The 18,825-nt window shown below is 48.6% G+C and overlaps 1 long non-coding RNA gene across 1 annotated transcript; it reads left to right on the top strand.

Moving 5' to 3' along the window:
* Window positions 1-13,631: 13,631 nt before the first annotated feature.
* Window positions 13,632-18,166, top strand: LOC123582317. The gene is made up of 3 exons (XR_006704312.1): window positions 13,632-13,712; window positions 14,645-14,842; window positions 18,063-18,166. It is a non-coding gene; the product is annotated as an uncharacterized LOC123582317 (long non-coding RNA).
* Window positions 18,167-18,825: the final 659 nt, after the last annotated feature.

Below are 18,825 nucleotides of genomic sequence, written 5' to 3'. Positions count from 1 at the left end.
ACACAGAGTCAGAAGCAGGCTCCAGGCTCCGAGCCCGACGCGGGGCTCAAACTCACAAGCCTTGAGATCATGACCCGAGCTGAAGCCAGCCACTTAACCCACTGAGCCACCCAGGAGCCCCAAAACCTAGCCACGCTTCTGAACCTTCCCACTCTTCTCCTCTCTAGACCTTGTAGCTGCTCTGAGTCTCCTAAAACTTCCAGACACCCAGCCCTCATGGATTTTTCTCTCCCTCTTCCAACTTCTTCTCAGTTAGCTCTTCATTTTTGTGTAGGCTGCCTAGCATCTCTGGCTTCCTCTAGTTCTCTCCAATATGCTCACTGGTTGTCTTTTACACACACACACACACACACACACACACACACAAAGGAGCATCCAGAAGCTGACTCAGTAAGCAAGACTCTGGTCCCCCTTAGAAGCCTGGGCATAAGGGTTCAGGGAGAGTGTGGATATGCATCTTGTTAGAACAACAGGACTATGAGGCACTGATGGGTGAGGTCAGGGATCCCTGGAGAGAGACCTCCAGGGAAAGGACTTGTTTTTCTGACATTTTTTTGTCTCTAGCCCACCTTGTCTGGTTTCAGGAATTGAGGCCAAGAACCCATTGAAAGAACATGGTGTTCATGACTTAATATTCTATTTTTTCTCCACATTGGCCCCCACCCCCCTGCAGTCTATGGCCCCGCTAGACAATTTGATTGCCACCGAGCAGGTTTCTACATGCCCTTGTAACTTTATGTATGGTCTTCTGTCTCCGTAATGTTCTTGCCACTCTTCTCTCTCCCCTCCCCAACAGCCTCCCTCCCTTGGAGCCCTGGAGTGCTAGAAGCACTTAAATTCATTCTTCAGTACTCAGCATAAAGGTTGTGTGCCCTGGCACTTTCCTCTTCCTTCCCCCTCCCCCACTCTTGGTATGCAGAATTCTAAGATAGCCCCCAAGTTTCCTGTCCTCTGGTGTACATGCCTTGGATACCCTTGAGTGTGGTTTGGGTAGGGTCTGTGAATATGATGTGATATCACCCCCTTGATTTTGGCAGAAGGGATTTTGCAGATGTAAGTAAGATCCCCAATCAGTTGATTTGGGGGTAATCAAAAGGGGGGTTATCTTGGGTGGGTCTGACCTAATCAGGTGAGCCCTTCAAAAGAGGGGTTGGGACCCTCCCTGAAATCAGAGAGATTCTCCTGCTGGCCTTGAAGAAGTAAGCTGCCATATTGTGAGAGGGCCTATGGAACGGGTCACGTGACAAAGACTTGAGGCAGCCTGTGGTTGCTGAGGGTATCCCCACCGACAGCTAGAAGGAAAAGAGGGGCTTTAATCATACAGGCACAAGGAACGAAATTCTTCCCACAACCACGTGAGCTTGGAAGAGGACCCAAGCTCCAGAAAGTCAGGCAGCCCAAGAGACACCTTGACTACAGTCTGATGAGAGGATCCAGCTAAGCAGTGCTTGGACTCTTAACACACAGAAACTGTGAGGTAATACATGTTTGCTGTTTAAGCCACTAAGTTTGTGGCAATGTGTTATGTGACAAATGAGGAGAAAGCTAGTACCAGACCCCTCCTGCGAATGAATTAATCACCCTCTGGGCTCCACTCTTGTTTTTTTTTTTAATGTTTATTTATTTTTGAGGGAGAGAGAGAGAGAGAGAGCACGCATGAGTGGAGGAGGAGCCAAGAGAGAGAGAGAGAGGGAGACACAGAATCCGAAGCAGGCTCCAGGCTCTTAGCTGTCAGCACAGAGCCCAACGCGGGGCTTGAACTCGCGTACCACGAGATCATGACCTGAGCCGAAGTCGGCTCGGCCAACTTAACCGACCAAGCCACCCAGGCACCCCTGGACTCCACTCTTGCCACTGTTATAAGCCACCCTCGTCACATGGCATCATAATTAGCCCTGCACAACTGTCACCCCTGTCACCTCTGCAGACCGCGTCTCAGTCCTCTTTGGGCCTGACACCCGGGATCTGGAGGCTGGTAGGGAGCAGTGGTAGGAAACAATACATGCTTGTTAAATTCACGTCATGCAAAGCCAATCACTTTGGTCTCCACTCACCGGATATTTTAAGCAGAGGCAATCTTTTTGACCTCCTGTGTAAGCCTGGCTCAATTCTCCATGACATTTTGTGAGTATATAAAGATTCAATTATTAATGTGATGCATCTCATAATAGCCCCTAAAACAAGCTATTGTTTCAGATCTTCCTACTAGCGTTAGGCTATCATGTTTCTCTTGGATGTTCTGGGAATATCAGATCCCCCGTAACCGCATCTTTAAAATCACATATCATAATGCTAATCCTTAGTGGGCTGTGAGCAGCTGGCAAGCTTACACTTACATACTCCGGTCTCAACTCTTAGCCAAACCTTGTCTCTCCCAGGGGCCTCTAGGACATCCCCCAAAGCACACCAGAGCACCTCTGCTGAACTGTTGGCCAACAGCCTCTGTATCTCCTGTGAATGGTATCAGTTTCATTGTTGCAAAGACACTTATACGAGCCGGTCCACGTGTCCTGACTTTGGTTTAGAAAATGCAGTCGCGGAAGCCACGTATGGCCATAGAGGCAGGCGACAGGTCTTTGAGGTTGATTTGCCTAATTCCTACCCTGCCCTCATGTACACATGTGAACACATACACGGACACAGACATACATGCATACCCCGCCCCTTCGTACAGGCATACGAAATACCTGTAACAGGGGACACAGTTTCATATTTCTCTCTATGTAAAAAGATCCGTGGAATGAAAGCTCCTGACTGGGACTCTGGATACCCCCAAGGCACACGTTTCCTTTGCCACCATTTTGCAACCCTGGCCAGAATTTCCTTTGGCCTTAGAAAAAAAGAAGGAGGAGTTTCTCACAGATCAGGGAATCCAAACCGAGGACCCTGGGGCAAGGACAGGAGAGAGAGTGAGGGTGGCAAGGCAGGCCTCTCTCTATGCCTTTGCTTCAGACATTCCTGATGTTTACTGGGTATAGACAACCTTACTCTGAGTGGTTCCCTTGCGTGCAAAGGGGGCATGATAATCACTTAGCTCACGGGATTGTTTTAAGGATTACATGAAACAGAAACAATGCATGTAAGATGCACAGCCCAAAGCCTGGTTTACAGAAAGCCATCCAGTGCCCTTTAGCTATTATCATCATTTGGCCCGTAATCAGGCTCCAGGGGGGTCTTTCAGGATCTCCGACATGGGGTGGCAATTGATCTGCCTCCAGAGTTGCTGGCTGTTCCTCAGATCTTAGGGTCTCTGGAAGGTAAGCAGGTCTTGACAGACACCTCATTACAGCCTGTTCCCCCGTCACCTCAACCCCATCCGGGAGTGGCAAGGAAGGCATTTGGCAAGAAACCCAGGAGCGAGACAATACGCAGCATGATGAAACAGGAAGTCTGGTTTCATCAGAAGCCACTCATGGAGAACACCTAACTCAGGCCGCTGATTGGGCGCTGAGCCATCACTCAGCTCAAGCTTCAACAAGAAGCTTTGTCTCAGTGCCCAAAAATTAAAGAACGTGGCCCTTCAGGTCACCAGGAAAATAGATCTGGTTGGAGACTAAGGGCTAATCTGAGACAGCACAGGCTTTGACCTGGGTTCAATTTTTTTTTTTATTAGCATTTATTTATTTTTGGAGAGACAGAGAGAGACAGAGCATGAGCAGGGGAGGTGCAGACAGAGGGAGACACAGAATCAGAAGCAGGCTCCAGGCTCTGAGCTGTCAGCACAGAGCCCGACGCGGGGCTCGAACCCACGAGCCGTGAGATCATGACCCGAGCCGAAGTCGGTCGCTTAACCGACTGAGCCACCCAGGCGCCCCTGGGTTCAAATCTTAAGTCACCCCTTTATTATATGACCTTGGGCACATTATACAACCTCTCTGAGCCTCAGCTTCCTTATCTCTGAAAGGGGAAGGTTAATTGAGATAACGTGCAAAGAGCCTAGCAGGAGGCCTGGCCCACTCCATAAATGTGCTCGCCCTCCCACTTCCCCTCCCAGGTGTCTGGGACACCCCTCCGCCCCTTCCTTGCTCCTGGCTGAAGACAGTTGACCACTTCTTCCTACCTGGGATGACTCCGGTTCTTTATTATTTGCTATGGCTACACATCTGGCCTTATCACCAGTTATTGACTTCAAGACCCAGCTGCTCTCTGCTCTACCTGGCTCCTTCCTGCCAGGTGGCTTCTCCTGACGCAGTTGGACAATGATGAGGGGTTGGGCCAGGTCGCACGGTGACACCAGGACTGAGGTGAACAAGTTTCTGCTTAATATTCCAAACTTAGGGGAAGGAATGACTTTAAAAATGTACATGTATGCTTGTGCGTGTAATGCACACCCCCTTGGTAAGCACAAGGTGCCCAGACACCATCCTCCTTCTAAATGCCCTGCCTGGTCCTCCCTCTGCCATTTTCGTGCTTTCCATGATTCTCTTCAGGATTCTCCGTGGGTCCCTCTTCCCCGGGCACTCCTAAGTGTTGCAGTTCCCGGGGCTCCACCCCCGGTCATCTTCTCCTCGTCCTCCATTTGCTCCCAGGGGGCTCGTGCCCAGGGCCACCACCCCCAACAATTCATACTTGATCGCCTAATCCATCTGTCCCATTCCCACTCCTTTTCTGACCACAGATTTGGACGTGCGGCTGCCTCTGGAACATCTCCACCCGTGGTTCCACCGCCCTTCAGGCTCAATCCCCTCAACACTCACCTAATTCTCCTAGATTTTGCGCCCCAGTAAATGGCACTCCATGCAAAGCCAGAAGCCTAAGCAAACCTCCAATTACAGTCCCCAACCTCTGTCAATTCAATGTCCCTACTCACTCTTGACTGGATCCTCTCCTTTCCACCTCCATCCTGCAGGCTGTTGTCCTTGGTCTCCCCGCTTCCCCTCCAATACTCCAACCACTGCCTGAACAGGCTCTGCCTCCCTGCTTCATTCTCTATAATCGTTCTTAGAGAGACCTTTCTAAAATGCAGATCTCCTCTTAAAATCCCTCAAGCTCCAGGGAACTGAAATCACACCAGCTATTTTTTTTAATGTTTATTTATTTTTGACACACACACACACACACACACACACACACACACACACACACACAGAAAGAGAGCCAGAGCCAGAGGGAGACAGGGAATCCCAAGCAAGCTCCGCGCTGGCAGCTCGGAGCCTGACGCAGGACTCGAACCTGACCTGATCTGAAATCAAGAGTCAGACATTTCACTGACTGAGCCACCCAGCTGCCCCCACAGGGACGATTCTAACAGAGCTCAGTTAAGATTTCAGATTAATTTTTCAGATCAATTGTTGATGAAGTCTAAAGTTATCAAGGAGGACACTGAAAACACAGAAAGATCTGAAGTATCACGGGAACGACAACCACTACCCCCAGGGCTGACAGAACAAAGGGGAGAGGTTGGGATAACTTATGCTATTACTGTTAATGCTATTAATGCTATTAATGTTGAGAAACAAACGGGTTTGACATGCAAACCCTCCCTGTGTCTCCCACTTATCTCCCTGGCCTCCCCTCGGGACACAGCACTGCCTTCCCCATTTTCTGGTCAAGTCTAGTCATTCTGCTCTCAGACTTCCAGACTTTTCTACCTGTGCTGTGACCACCTGACATGGAATGCTATTCTCCAGTCTTTTCTGGTAATTCATCCCTCAAGAGAGGCTCAAGGAGGCTTCGTATCACTTTGAGAGCCTTTCCTGACCACGTCCCCTGCTTCAGGGAGGTCCAGCGGCCCCCTTTCTTCTTCTTTTTTTTTTTTTTTAATTTTTTTTTAATCTTTATTTATTTTGAGAGAGAGACAGAGTGTGAGCAGGGGAGGAACTGAGGGGAGGGAGACACAGAATCAGAAACAGGCTCCAGGCCCTGAGCTGTCAGCAGAGAGCCCGACGCAGGGCTCGAACTCACGAACCGTGAGTTCGTGACCTGAGCCGAAGTCGGATGCTTAACCGACTGAGCCACCCAGGCGCCCCCAGCGGCCCCCTTTCTTAAGGATTTTCATAACATCCTGGTCATGTCACAGTCGTATCACACTGGGTTCTCATTGTCATGTTAGCCATCTAAGAGCTCTGTAGGGCAGGACAGGGGCAGCCCCTTTGTCCTCTTTGTATCCTCAGCTTTCAATGCAATGCCTGGCACATAGTATGTGCTTAATACATTGCTGAGCGTTAAAATCAGACCCCCTTCGCCTCTCACATATATAATAATGTCCTGCCTGCTTTCCCCATCAAATCCATCCTTGCTTAGGGCAGCTCTGATCATATCTGTCCAATGATCAAAAAGATCTTCAGTGGCTCCCCATTGTCTGAGGAATAAAGTCCAAACTCCTTAGCCTGCTGTCTGGCGCTTGTCTCTGACCTTCCTATCTAGCCTTATTGCCTGCTATACCTCTGCACAATACCGTGTGCCCCTCCCATGCCAGGCCACCCACTATTTCCTCAATACCTTGAACTCTTCTCCCTCTGGATCAGAGTTCACCATGCTACCTTCACTAGGAACGCCTTGGGGGGCTACCCTTGCTACCCGGTTGCGATGCTCCCCAACTCCAAAGCCTAGTTCATTGGTCACCCACTTCCAGAAACCTCCTTCCGCACTCCTTCAGCGGCGGGGGATGGAGTCCCAAATGTATAATAGGACCTTCATGTCATTGTGGGGTCTGGGCCCTGCTCACTGGTCTAGCCTTATCTCTTTCCACTTTCCTCCTTGCTCTGTCTGCCCTGGAATGCTAGTCTTCTCTGGGTCCTGGGATGCAGGAACTGAGCCACTGAGCCATTGTGCAAGCTGTTCCCTCTGCCTGGGTGGCCGTCCCTGTCTGCCCTTCACCTCCCTCTCTTTCCTGAACTCCAGAGCAATTGAGTGCTCTTTCTTACACACTCTCTCAGCACCCTGTGTTTGTCCTTCTTCCTCAGCTACCGTCCCTATGTCTATAGGCTAGATCGTACGTTGCACGAAAGCAGGCCCTGTGTGTGCCATTATACCCGTGGCACTTCGCACAGTCCCTGACACACACTAGATGCTCAATCAGTGTGATAAATGCTGATTCATTAACAGTCCCCCTCATTTATAGCGTTCCTCACTAGCCTGCAGCAAAGCAGTTATGGGTGTATCTTGATTACCAGTTGGCATACCTCCCCCCATCCTGGTGATAGGCTTTGTTTTTTTCTTTTAATGTTTATTTTTGAGAGAAAGAAAGAGAGAGACAGAGCATGAGCAGGGAAGAGGCAGAGAGAGAGAGGGAGAATCTGAAGCAGGAGCCAGGCTCTGAGCTGTCAGCACAGAGCCCAACGCCGGTCTCGAACCCACAAATTGTGAGACCATGACCTGAGCCGAAGTCAGATGCTTAACCGACTGAGCCACGTAGGCGCCCCGGGAGATTTTTTTTTTTTTAAGAAACTTTTTATTTTGGACATTTTCCAAGATACACAAAAATCAAGAGAAGAGCAGAATAAAGCCCCCTTTCCCCATCATGCTACCTCAACAGTCATTGATATTTGATCAGCCTTGTTTTATATACTCTCCCTTCTTTTTTCTCTAGATTATTTTAAAGCACATCTCAGACATCATAAGTCAAACACTTCTTGAGGGTTGATGTGTCTTGTTCATTTTCACTTTTCACATAGCCCACAGCTCAGCAGCTGGTCCTTAACAGATGATAAGTGCACATTAAATTCATGAACTAGGAAAAAACGTCATTCATTCACTCATTCATTCATTTGCTAACGTATTCAACAAAGACTTCTTGAGCAACCACTATATGCCAGGCACTGTTGCCATCGGGGACAGATCCTAGTGGGAGGATGCAGGGAGTGAATGAATGAATGAATGAATGATGGCATTTTTAAAGTGACTCATAGTGCTAAGTACTATGCAGATCATTAAGACAGGATGCCAAGAGCCCCCCCCCCCAAAAAAAAAAAAAAAAAGACAGGATGATGTGGTCGCAAGTGATTGAGCGGCTACTGAGAACAGGTGGTTAGGGAGAACCTCTCTGGGGAGGTGTCTTTCAACAGAGTCCTGAATGGCAAGAAGGAAGCAACGTGAGGATTGAGGGGAGAAATTACACCAGAAGTAAACAGCAGGAACTGCAGGGTCTCGGGGCAGAGCGGTCTCACAGTTGGGGGAACAGAGACAAGTGTGGCTGGAGCAAGGAGGTCGGGAGAAGTGGCCAGAACGGAGGTCTAAGGAGCAAGCCGCCCACATCCTGTAGGGATTTATAAGCCAAGGCAAGACGCTTGGGGTCTGTTGCAGGTTCGTTGGGAATCTATTAGAAGCTTTTGAGCAGGGGAGTGTTGTGATCTGTTTAGAAGATCATTCTGGCTGGGGTGTAGAAAACAAACTATAAGAGCAGCAGGCCATAGTTTAGGAGAGAGTAAAGGTGTTTGAGACCAGAGTGGGAGCCGTGGGGACAGGGAGGCGCGGAAGACGCAGGAGAGGCTTGGAGCCAGAGTGGGCATGTCTTGCGGAGGGACCGAACGTGGGGGTGAGGGAAAGAGTCAAGGACGTTTCCCCGATTCCTCGGAGGAGAAAGGTCATCCCTCTTACAGAATGAGGCCACAGTAGTGTGGCCACGTAGGTGGGGCCAGCTAGGATCACACAGTTTAATTGTAGGCTTCTGCACCCCCCTCAGTTTCCTCTTTTGTTAACTGGGCATGAGGATACCACCTTGAGGGTTTGTTTGTTTGTTTTGTTTTGTTTTTTGAAAGTTAAATGAGAAGGTGTGTAAAGGGCTAGCGGTGTCCCGCACTGAGTCAACACACAAGGAAGGTGAGTTCTTATCCGCTGCCCCACCCCAAAAACACCCTTCAGCCCGTCAGCCACAGTCTGTCTGAGGATCCATTCTGGGGAGTGGGTGGACTTCCCTCTCTCCTCTGGGAGTGTCAAAATTCCCAGGGAGAACCCATTCACCCACTCACTTGTTGGGTAATTCTTGTACTTTTGGCGGGTCCAATAGGAAGAGGCTGGGACGGCAGGGAAATTGTTGCCTGAGGGCTAAGGTTTTCTAGGATGCGTGAGACCCAGAACTCCTGAGGTAACTGGGCTTCCCCGTGGAGGGGCAAGAACGCGAGGGAGTGATAAACGAGGGAGACACTATTTCTCTGTCCCACGTGGGACACAAGGATGCAGGAACCCAGGGACCCTCAGCTCTTAGCAAAGTGTTCCTCCCCCACCTAAATGACTCCTTGAGCCCAAAGAGCCCCAGGAATTTGTTGCCCTTAACCAAGAGCCCAGGAGCAGGGGCCAGGGCATCCAAGAGTTGCTCCTCCCATTATCCCCCTCCCCCAATGTTTAAAAAATTTTATTTATTTTTGAGAGAGAGACAGAGCACAAGTGGGGGAGGGGGCAGAGGCAGAGAGGGAGACACAGAATCCAAAACAAGCTCCAGGCTCTGAGCTGTCAGCACAGAACCCGACGCGGGGCTCGAACCCACGGGCTGTGAGATCATGACCTGAGCCGAAGTTGGACGCCCAAATGACTGAGCCACCCAGGCGCCAACCCCCCCAATTTTTAAAGTTGTGTGTGTGGTGTGCATACATGTATACATGCACATATACATGTATATATCATATCTTATAAGTTCATATATGCGTAGAAACACTAAAAAGATATACACTAAAATGTTAAAGGTGAATTTTCTCCACGTGACTGAAGGAGGAGTGATCTTCATTTTACTCTTCGTGCCTTTTTGTATTTTCCACAAGGCAATGCTTTCCAATGAGGACAAAATATTATGAAGAACCTCTAAAATATCTGTCTCTCAAAGTGTTCCGAATCTTCCCGGATTCGAATCTGTTTCTGAAACTGTCTCCGTAGGGAGCGTTCGGGTGACAGTGGGAGTAGCGCGCGGGTGCTCACACATTCATTCATTTCATTCGTTCTCGGGTTCGATGGCTATTGGCTATTTGAGTACATTATGGGTGATGGTGCTGCACCCTGTGGTAACACAAGACACATGAGGTGCGGTCCCTGTCCCCAGGAGCTTTTCTTTTTTTTTTTTTTTTTAATTTTTTTTTCAACGTTTTTATTTATTTTTGGGACAGAGAGAGATAGAGCATGAACAGGGGAGGGGCAGAGAGAGAGGGAGACACAGAATCGGAAACAGGCTCCAGGCCATCAGCCCAGAGCCCGACGCGGGGCTCGAACTCACGGACCGCGAGATCGTGACCTGGCTGAAGTCGGACGCTTAACCGACTGCGCCACCCAGGCGCCCCCCCAGGGGCTTTTCAAATTCAGATTTTAAAAGCTTAAAGCCGAATACTGCAAGGAAATGAATGAGAGGAATGCAGAGAATAAAAATGTCCTGAGGACAAGCTGACTTCCAGCTGGAGGCTTCAGAGGTAGTTACAGGCAAGAAGCAGGATTGGAACTGGGCCTTAAGCGGTAAGTGGAGCTTGGATAAGTGAGGCGGGTGGAAGGGCATTCCAGGCAAGGTGAATGGTACAAGCAAAGGCACAGAGGCAGGAAAGTATTCGGGGTGTTTGGAAAACAGCAAATAAAGTCTGCTATGTTTCTTGGCTGCCACAGAACAAGTACAGGTTTATTTCATTCATTCATTCATTCATTCATTTATTTTAGTTAATTAATTAATATAAATATATATACATAATTGAAATAAATAACTTATTAGGAAAGAACCTGCTAGAGGTAGAGGGTTTCTCATCAAGAGAGAAAACCAAATCACTCAGAATCTGGGGCAGCACTCCGTTACTCTTAAACAGGTGACCAAACAAATCAGCCCCCTGTGCGTACATAGGCTGCACGTCGTTGCTTGGGCACAGAGAAAGGCGTACAAATATATGTACTAGGTGTCGACATTCATTTGGGTGGAGGAGGGCGCAGGCAAGAGAGAAGAAAGGTGGAAAAAGGAAGAAAGAAAATGAATGAAAAGTTTTAGAGAACATAATTGGGAAAAGCATAAGAAAGAATTTCTGTACACATATGTTTGTGGCAGGCATCCTTTTTTTTTTTTTTAATTTCTTACAATGTTTATTCATTGTTTTGAGAGAGACACAGAGCGCAAGTCGGGGAGGGGCAGAGAGAGAGAGGGAGACACAGAATCCGAAGCAGGCTGCAGGCTCTGAGCTGTCAGCACAGAACCCAACCTGGGACTTGAACTCACAACCCAAACCGTGAGATCATGACCTGAGCCGTGCTTAGCCCACCGAGCCACCCAGGCGCCTCCCAGGCATCCTTTATAATGGCAAAAATGTGAACAACTAAAATATTTGGGTATAGATTTTAGTTGAAATAGTTATGGCATATTTGTACCACAGGAAAAGGTTTTAGGGGCGCCTGGGTGGCTCAGTTGGTTAAGCATCAACTCTTGGTTTTAGCTTTAGCTCATGGTTCTTGAGATGGCAAGGGTTCAAGCCCTGCATCGGGCTCTGTCCTAAGCATGGTGCCTGCTTGAGCTTCTCTCTCTCTCTCTCTCTCTCTCTCTCTCTCTCTCTCTCTCTCTTTCTCTGCCCCTCTGCTCGTGCCCTCTGTCTCTCTCTCAAAATAAATAAGTAAATAAGCTGAAAGGAAAAAAAAAAGAAAAATGTTTTAGTCCTTAACAGCGATAGAGCACATGACTCGATCTCAGGGGTCATAAGTTCGAGCCCTACATTGGGCATAGAGACTGCTTTTCAAAAAGTGATAGAGCATATATAATTGTTAAAATGAAATCATGTTTAGGAGACATATTTTAAGTGGAAAAATTATGTAATAGTATGTATATGAGCCCAGCTGTTTTGCACATGGAAGGTATTTCAATAAATGGCCGTCGGTGGCTATGGGATTATGTATTTTCTAACAATTGCTTTTTTAAGATTTGGAAGGTTAGCCAGAACTCTAAACTGCTTTTAAGTTACATTTTCTTATTTACTGGATTTGATCCCAGGCGTTATCTTCCTGTTCGTAATTCATCTACTGGCCCCCCTGGAGCCCTCTGGCAAGGGCTGCAGTCAGTGCAGCCTGTTTCCTAAAATGCCCCACACGCAGAGGACTTGTCCCGCTGCCCGTCCTGGGGCTTATTCACAACAGATCTGCAGCCCCAAAATAAACAGCCAGGGTGTTTCCTCTTCCTAAAGGGGAAGCAGAAACCCCTGATGAGCAGAGGGAAGGGTGAGCCCTGTCTAGACCATCATCCAGGGGGAATTCTGTCCACCCAGTTCCCCCTGGAAATCCCCGAGGCCCGGAGCAGCTCCGCTGACTCAGGCCACCCATTCGAGGGCGTCTTAGAGCCCAGCTGACCTTCCCTCTCCAGCACCCAGCTCCGTCCCATCCCCCAGAGCAAATTACCCCAGAGGCACTGTGGTGCAGGGTGATCTTTCAGAGGAGAATTTGCTCTCAGATAAGGTAATGGGTCCAATTAGAGCCTCCTTGATGGATGGGCCTGTCAGGTCCAGCCTTGGGCCCTGCCTGGAGATAATTCTCTCCTCCCAACCCTGGGAATGCAACTGTCTGGGTCTTGGCCAGAGAGACTCAAATAACAAAGAGACATTTCAGGAGTATAGGTAAACAGGTTCCACTATTGTTTCCGAGTAAAAGAATTAACTATGGGCAAGTTGTCCCTCAGGAGACATTTGGCAACCCCTGGTGACATTTTTGGCTGTGATAAATGGAGGGTGTGTGTGTGTGAGGCTGGCATCCAGTGGGTAGAAGCCTAGGATGCTGCTACGCACCCCAGAATGCCCAGGAAAGCACCTTCCTTGTCAAAGAATCATCCAGCCCCAAATGTCAATAGTGCCGAAGGTTGACTAACTCGGGTCTAAGTTATGTTTGTGCTTTACAAATGCAAATAAAAGGGGTTCTGAGGAATCCCCAGACTTGGGGATATCTGAAAAGGAAGACCTGTTGGGGGAGAATTTCCCTAAGCAGCATTATTTCCAAGCTGCTGGTCCCCATCAAAACATGCTATAGATCTATTTCAAAAGTATTTTTTTTTAATGTTTATTTCTTTTGAGGGAGAGAGAGAGAGAGAGAGAGCAGGGGAGGAGCAGAGAGGGAGACACAGAATCCGAAGCAGGGCCTGGGCTCTGAGCTGTCAGCACAGGGCCCCAGGTGGGGCTGAAACCCACGAACTGTGAGATCATGACCTGAAGTTGGAAGCTGAACCGACTGAGCCACCCAGGTGCCCCTATTTCAGGAGTATTTTTAAAGCAACTGTCCTCGGGGTGCCTGGGTGGCTCAGTCCGTTAAGCTTCTGACTTTGGCTCGGGCCCTGATCTCACACCTTGTAGGTTTGAGCCCCACATTGGGCTCTGTGCTGAGTGCCTGGAGCCTTCTTCGGATTCCGTGTCTCCTTCTCTCTCTGCCCCTCCCCTGCTCTCTCTCTCTCTCTCTCTCAAAAATAAATAAACGTTGAAAAAGAATACAAAATAAAGTGATTGTCTTCTAAGAACCTAGGAAAGGGTAGAGGACGGAAGAGGAAAGACTTGGTTTATAGCCACTAGCTTTGCTCTGATTCTGAGCATTTGGTAATTAAAAGTTCCTTTTGTCAGGAACCCAGCAAATAAAATCCGTATTTTTCATGTTAATCCTTAGAATTGTCTGGAACCTTGGAAATATCTTTGACTCTGCCTGAAAAAAAAAAAAACAACACCATAAAAAGTGAGCTAGAAATTTAATAACTCTTGAGTTTATTTAACTCATAGGTGGTCAAATGTTTCTGTGCAGAGAGCAAGATGGAGTCACTCATGTCAAGCAGAGGCCCGTTTCGAGCAATGACACAGCAGGTAAGGGCACTGCAGCTACCAGATTATCACCGAGACCAAAGTCAGCGGACAACTCACTTGGAACTGTTAAGCAGAAGCAGAGGAGGTCTGCAGGGACCCAAGATCAATTAAATCCCTTTAAAGAAAGGGAAGATTTTTGCAGCAAACGGTCAGACTCTTCAGACATGACCCCTCTTTGTCTGATCACTTCAAAAAGGCAGCTGCCACTGAAGGCCCTGCCCAGTTGACCTTGGAACAGAACTGAGATCCTTCACTGCCTGCACATAATAAGCCGTAAGTGCTGAGAGCTGACCCTGACCGGACTGAGGCCTTATCTCAACCTCACGCACACACAGATTGACTTCACACTTGGCTTGTTAACTTGCTACCCCTTGTTCTATCTTGTTTGTTGCGTGGCTCGTCTTGTGTTCTGCCGTGTGTGCCTGGAAGAAGCCAAGTTAATCACCCGGCGAAATGTCATTGAGTTTGGAATCCCAAAACTGCTTTTTTTTTTTTAAATGTTTATTTATTTTTGAAAGAGAGAGAGCGTGAGTGAGGGAGGGGGAGTGACAGAGGCGGACGGAGAATCCCAAGCAGGCTTCCCACTGTCAGCGCAAAGCCCGACATGGGGGTCGAACTCAGGAACCGTGAGATCGTGACCTGAACCAAAGTCGATTGCTGGACCCATTGAGCCACCCAGGCACTCCTCCAAACCTCCTTTGTAATTCCTTTAGCCTTGCTTTATGACTGAATAAAGCTGACATTGTGGAAAGACACAACTGTGTGCGTCTTCATAGTGTGTTCATGACACTACGGTTGAAGTTGCATCGGTAAAGATTTAAATTAGCTGTGTCGGCAGAAGGTAGGTCAGACCTTCACTTTGCTTCTCCCTACAAATTCTGGGTAATCACTTGGATATTGCGAGCCTCTGATAGCATAGCATGCTATTACAGGTTTCCTCCTCGGACTCATTCCCCAAGATCCGATTTGATTCACGGAGCATTTACTGAGCCCTTCCAATGTGCCCAGCAGTATGGTAGTTGCTGAGAACACGCGTAGCGCGCAGGTGCTAATTTGGAGTTAGCGTCTCTAGCATTTTGAGACTAAAGGCTTGAAAAGGTGGTGTTGCCTCGAATGGAAGACGACACTTGGTGAGTAAGTGGGAGCTGGATGGGGCTGGAAGATAATGATGACTCAGGGCTTGAGATGATCAAGGACATCCCAGGGGAAAATGTTGGTGAAGCCGTTGGAGCTGGAGGGTTGGATCTCGGGTGAGAGTGTGAGCTCAAGATCTAAATGTGGAAATCGTCCACGTTGAGTCCACTGAGACGGGCAGAAAATAGAACAGAAGCCCGAGGACTGGACCCTGAGGTGCGATTCATAGTTGAGAGGTAGGAGGAGGAAGAGATGAGTAGGAACAATTAGAGAAACAGGAAGAGAACCAGGAGAGCACATGGCCGTTGCAGTTGAGATGGGAGAGGTTTTTGTTTTTGTTTTTTAAGAGACAATCAAAAAGTGGCAAAACTTTTTTTTTATTTAAGTATAATTGACATACAATAGTCTGTTAGTTTCAGGGGTGAGAAACTGTCAACGCTTTATAGCATGAACCCTGAGGAAAGGACCCTATGGATGGAGGGTGTTCTGGTCTGCCCAAGCCTGTCCCAGTCTTAGTACTGAAGGGCCCACATCTCAGGAAGCTAGTCAGTCCTGGGCAAACAGGACAGTTGGGGTGTGCAAAGCCTTGAACTACAGTTTAAGTTGGGGCACCAATAGAGTTCGGCAGCCAGTCATGTTAATACATACCCTCTAAGACACCGCATTAAAAAAAAAAAAAAATCAGGGGCGCCTGGGTGGCGCAGTCGGTTAAGCGTCCGACTTCAGCCAGGTCACGATCTCGCGGTCCGTGAGTTCGAGCCCCGCGTCGGGCTCTGGGCTGATGGCTCGGAGCCTGGAGCCTGTTTCCGATTCTGTGTCTCCCTCTCTCTCTGCCCCTCCCCCGTTCATGCTCTGTCTCTCTCTGTCCCAAAAATAAATAAACGTTGAAGAAAAAAAAAAAAATCAGATTCTGCATTTGCCACATCCTCTGAGCACGACCCTGGCTCAGACACAGGCCAAGGTTAATAAACTAAACTAGCTGGATGCAGTCTTTGAAAACCTTTGAACACTTCTTGAGGTTTTTGGCCTGGAAGCATTTCCTATCATAAAATTTAGTTAGCCAAGCTCTTACTTGGCTCAAGTTCGGTTTCTCTAAATTGCCTTCACTCAAGTGATTGCTTTTACTGGAAACTCAGCTGTCAAAATAAAGTTGATGGCCTTTCAGAAAAGAAAGTAACCCTAAAAACTGACGCACCCGAGAGAAACATGAAAGAAAATGAGCTCACTCCATCAGAGCTATGGATTCAAGTTTTAGGAAACTGCAACAGATTTGGGGGACTACGAGGTATATCTCTGGCAACTCCCAGAAGCCCGTAGCTTTTCTGAAGACCAGACGTATTGTGTTTTGTGGGTGATTGTCGCAAAGCTCTTCTGTTTCCTGTGGTGCTTGGAAATCCGGGGACACTCTGAATGATTGTTATGTTTTTTGTTTTTGTTTTTCTACATGCTTCTGGTTCTACCCATTTCCTTTCAGCCAGAGGCCGAAAACTGGCAGCCTGTGGGCCAATTCAACCTGTGAATGTGTTTTGTTTGGCCCACAGGGTGTTTTTAAAAATTTTCTATTAGTTGCCAGCATTTAAAAATCAAGAGACTTCACACACACACACACACACACACACACACAAATCAGGATTTCCTGCTTTTCTTGAAAAAATGATAAGATCCGTAGACATCGGGGCTACATGTCCACATGGCAATAGTCCGCAGGAGCTGAGTGGCAGCTGCCCCCTTGGGCTAGGCATGTGCCCTTGCCTTGGCCTCATCCCCTCCTGGCCTGCTACCTTCCTTCAGTTTACCTGCCAGTGCCATCCTAGGACTCCGCAGAGAATGAGGTTTCCAAAATACCTCGGTCGTTAGTTCTAAACCACTTGCCTTGACGTGTTTCCTGTTCTACATCCCAACTCGTCCCCAAGCCTTGGATGTTCTGCTGTCATCGACTGATTTCCTGTTTGTGGGTTCGACTCATCCCCCTGGCTCAACACCTGGCACCATTCCCCATGTTCCCTGTGCTTCCTGCCCACCCCGCCCCTGCCCCTCTCCACCCAGAAGACCCACCCACGTTCCACGCTGCTGGCAGCCCTCCAGCCCATCCACAAGCACCCCCACTTGGCTTGCTGTTCCCTCGCATCTGTCTCTGCTTTTATTCCTCACTTACTATCGCCCTCCAGTCCTCCCTGGTTGCTCAGCTTTGGCTCCTGTTTCCATCCTTGAAATCGTCCCTTGGACTTGACTAGAGTACAGTTCTCCTTCTTCCGTCTCTCGGCCTCCTTCCCTTAAGCAAATCCTAACATTTCGGTGGCTTAACCTAATAAAAGTTTACTTCTGACTCGTATAACAGTCAGATGGGAGTTTTCCTGGCCCAAAGGCAGGACCCAACCTCCTTCCAGCTGTGGCTCTGCCATCCTTGGGGGCCTCGGAATTCACCTTATCCAGCTCGGAGGTAGCGAGAAAGGAGAGAGCGATGAAGGAACCACTGTTTCTTAATCTTTTTATATTTATTTAATTTTGAGAGAGAGAGAGACAGAGTGAACACGAGCCGGGGCGGGGGGGGGGGTGGCGAGAGAGAGGGGGACAGAGGATCGGAAGCAGGCTCCGTGCTGACAGTGGAGAGCCTGATGTGGGGCTTGAACTCGCAAACAGTGAGCTCATGACCTGAGCCGAAGTCAGATGCTTAACCGACTGAGCCACCCAGGTGCCCCAAGGGGCCACTGTTTCTTAAATGCCTTCCAGCCTGGAAGCAACACGTGTCACCACCGCTCACATTCCATTGGTGAGCTAGTCACGTTACCACACAGATGGAAGAGAGGATAGGACCTGTAGTCTGTGGGTGGGGTGCCATCCCCCAGTGACAGTCTTGCTATGAAAGGGAGAGCCTGAGCTGTGTTGGGGGGGAGAGAGGGCTGGCTATCTCTGCCCAGCACCCCGGCCAAGCAGAGGCCCAGATAGCCGCTTCCCTGGCTGAGCGGGTACCAGTCTCATTAGACGTGGGAAGGGAGTTGCACACTTTTCTCCAGCATCATGGAACTCTCCACAGCAACTGACAGAAACCCAAATCAGCTAAGAAAGAAGAATATTTGGGGCTCTCATGCCTGGGAAGTTCAGCGGGTTGAAGTTGCCTGAAGTACGATTGGATCCAGACACAAATAGGGATGTTAGGTCTCTCTTTCTCTCTCCATTTCCCAATCTTGACCAAACCCCCTTTCTCTTCTCCTGCAGATTTTCTCCACATGGCAGAGAAGCTGGCCGACCGCTGACTCTGCATCACATCCTCCCAGTTCCATGTTCTAAAAGGCAACTCCCCTTCTCCTCCAGCTCCAAGCTTTAAAAACCAGAGAGAAGCCTGGCCGGCTGGCCTGGCAGGAGTCACAGGTCTCCCAGGGAGGTGGATGAACCATGAGCTCCTCTCCCACCACATTGGAGTGAAAGAGAAGCAGCTTCCTTAAGGAAGCCGGGACTGCAGAACAGAGAAAGCAATAAACGTACAAACCTTTGACTGCACAGCCTCTGATTATACCTCTGTGGTCAGCCCAGAGTCTGGGCCTCAGTGTAGGTCCTGGGAAGCAGCCTCCTGAGACCAGCCCACTCGTTATGCACTGCTTAAGTAGAAGACATGGTTTCCGTAAGACGTGATAGTATCTTCATGACTTCCTGTGAATTCACCAGAGTTGGCAAGGGCCTGTTGACAAGTTTTTTTTTTTTTTTCCAAGACCTGAAGACCTAGGAAGAACCATCAAGTTCTACCAAAGGGATATATTTATAAAATGAAATATCATTGGAAAATCCATGCTTTTCAGGCAGAAATTTACTTCAGATGCGGAAGCACCTCTTTTATTCATCCCTCCAACAAATAGTTACTAAGCAACTGCCATGTGCCCAACTTGGAGTCAGGTGCTACACATGCAATGGTGGATACGTTCCAGTTCCCTGGCCTCACCAGCCTTAGAGTCTCTGCACATAAGGAAACACAGTTAAGGCCAAA

This window comes from Leopardus geoffroyi, chromosome B3 (genome assembly GCF_018350155.1).
Source record: "Leopardus geoffroyi isolate Oge1 chromosome B3, O.geoffroyi_Oge1_pat1.0, whole genome shotgun sequence".
NCBI lineage: Eukaryota > Metazoa > Chordata > Mammalia > Carnivora > Felidae > Leopardus > Leopardus geoffroyi.
The sequence above is the reverse complement of the archived record's forward strand: the minus strand, read 5'-3'. Positions and strand labels throughout refer to the sequence as shown.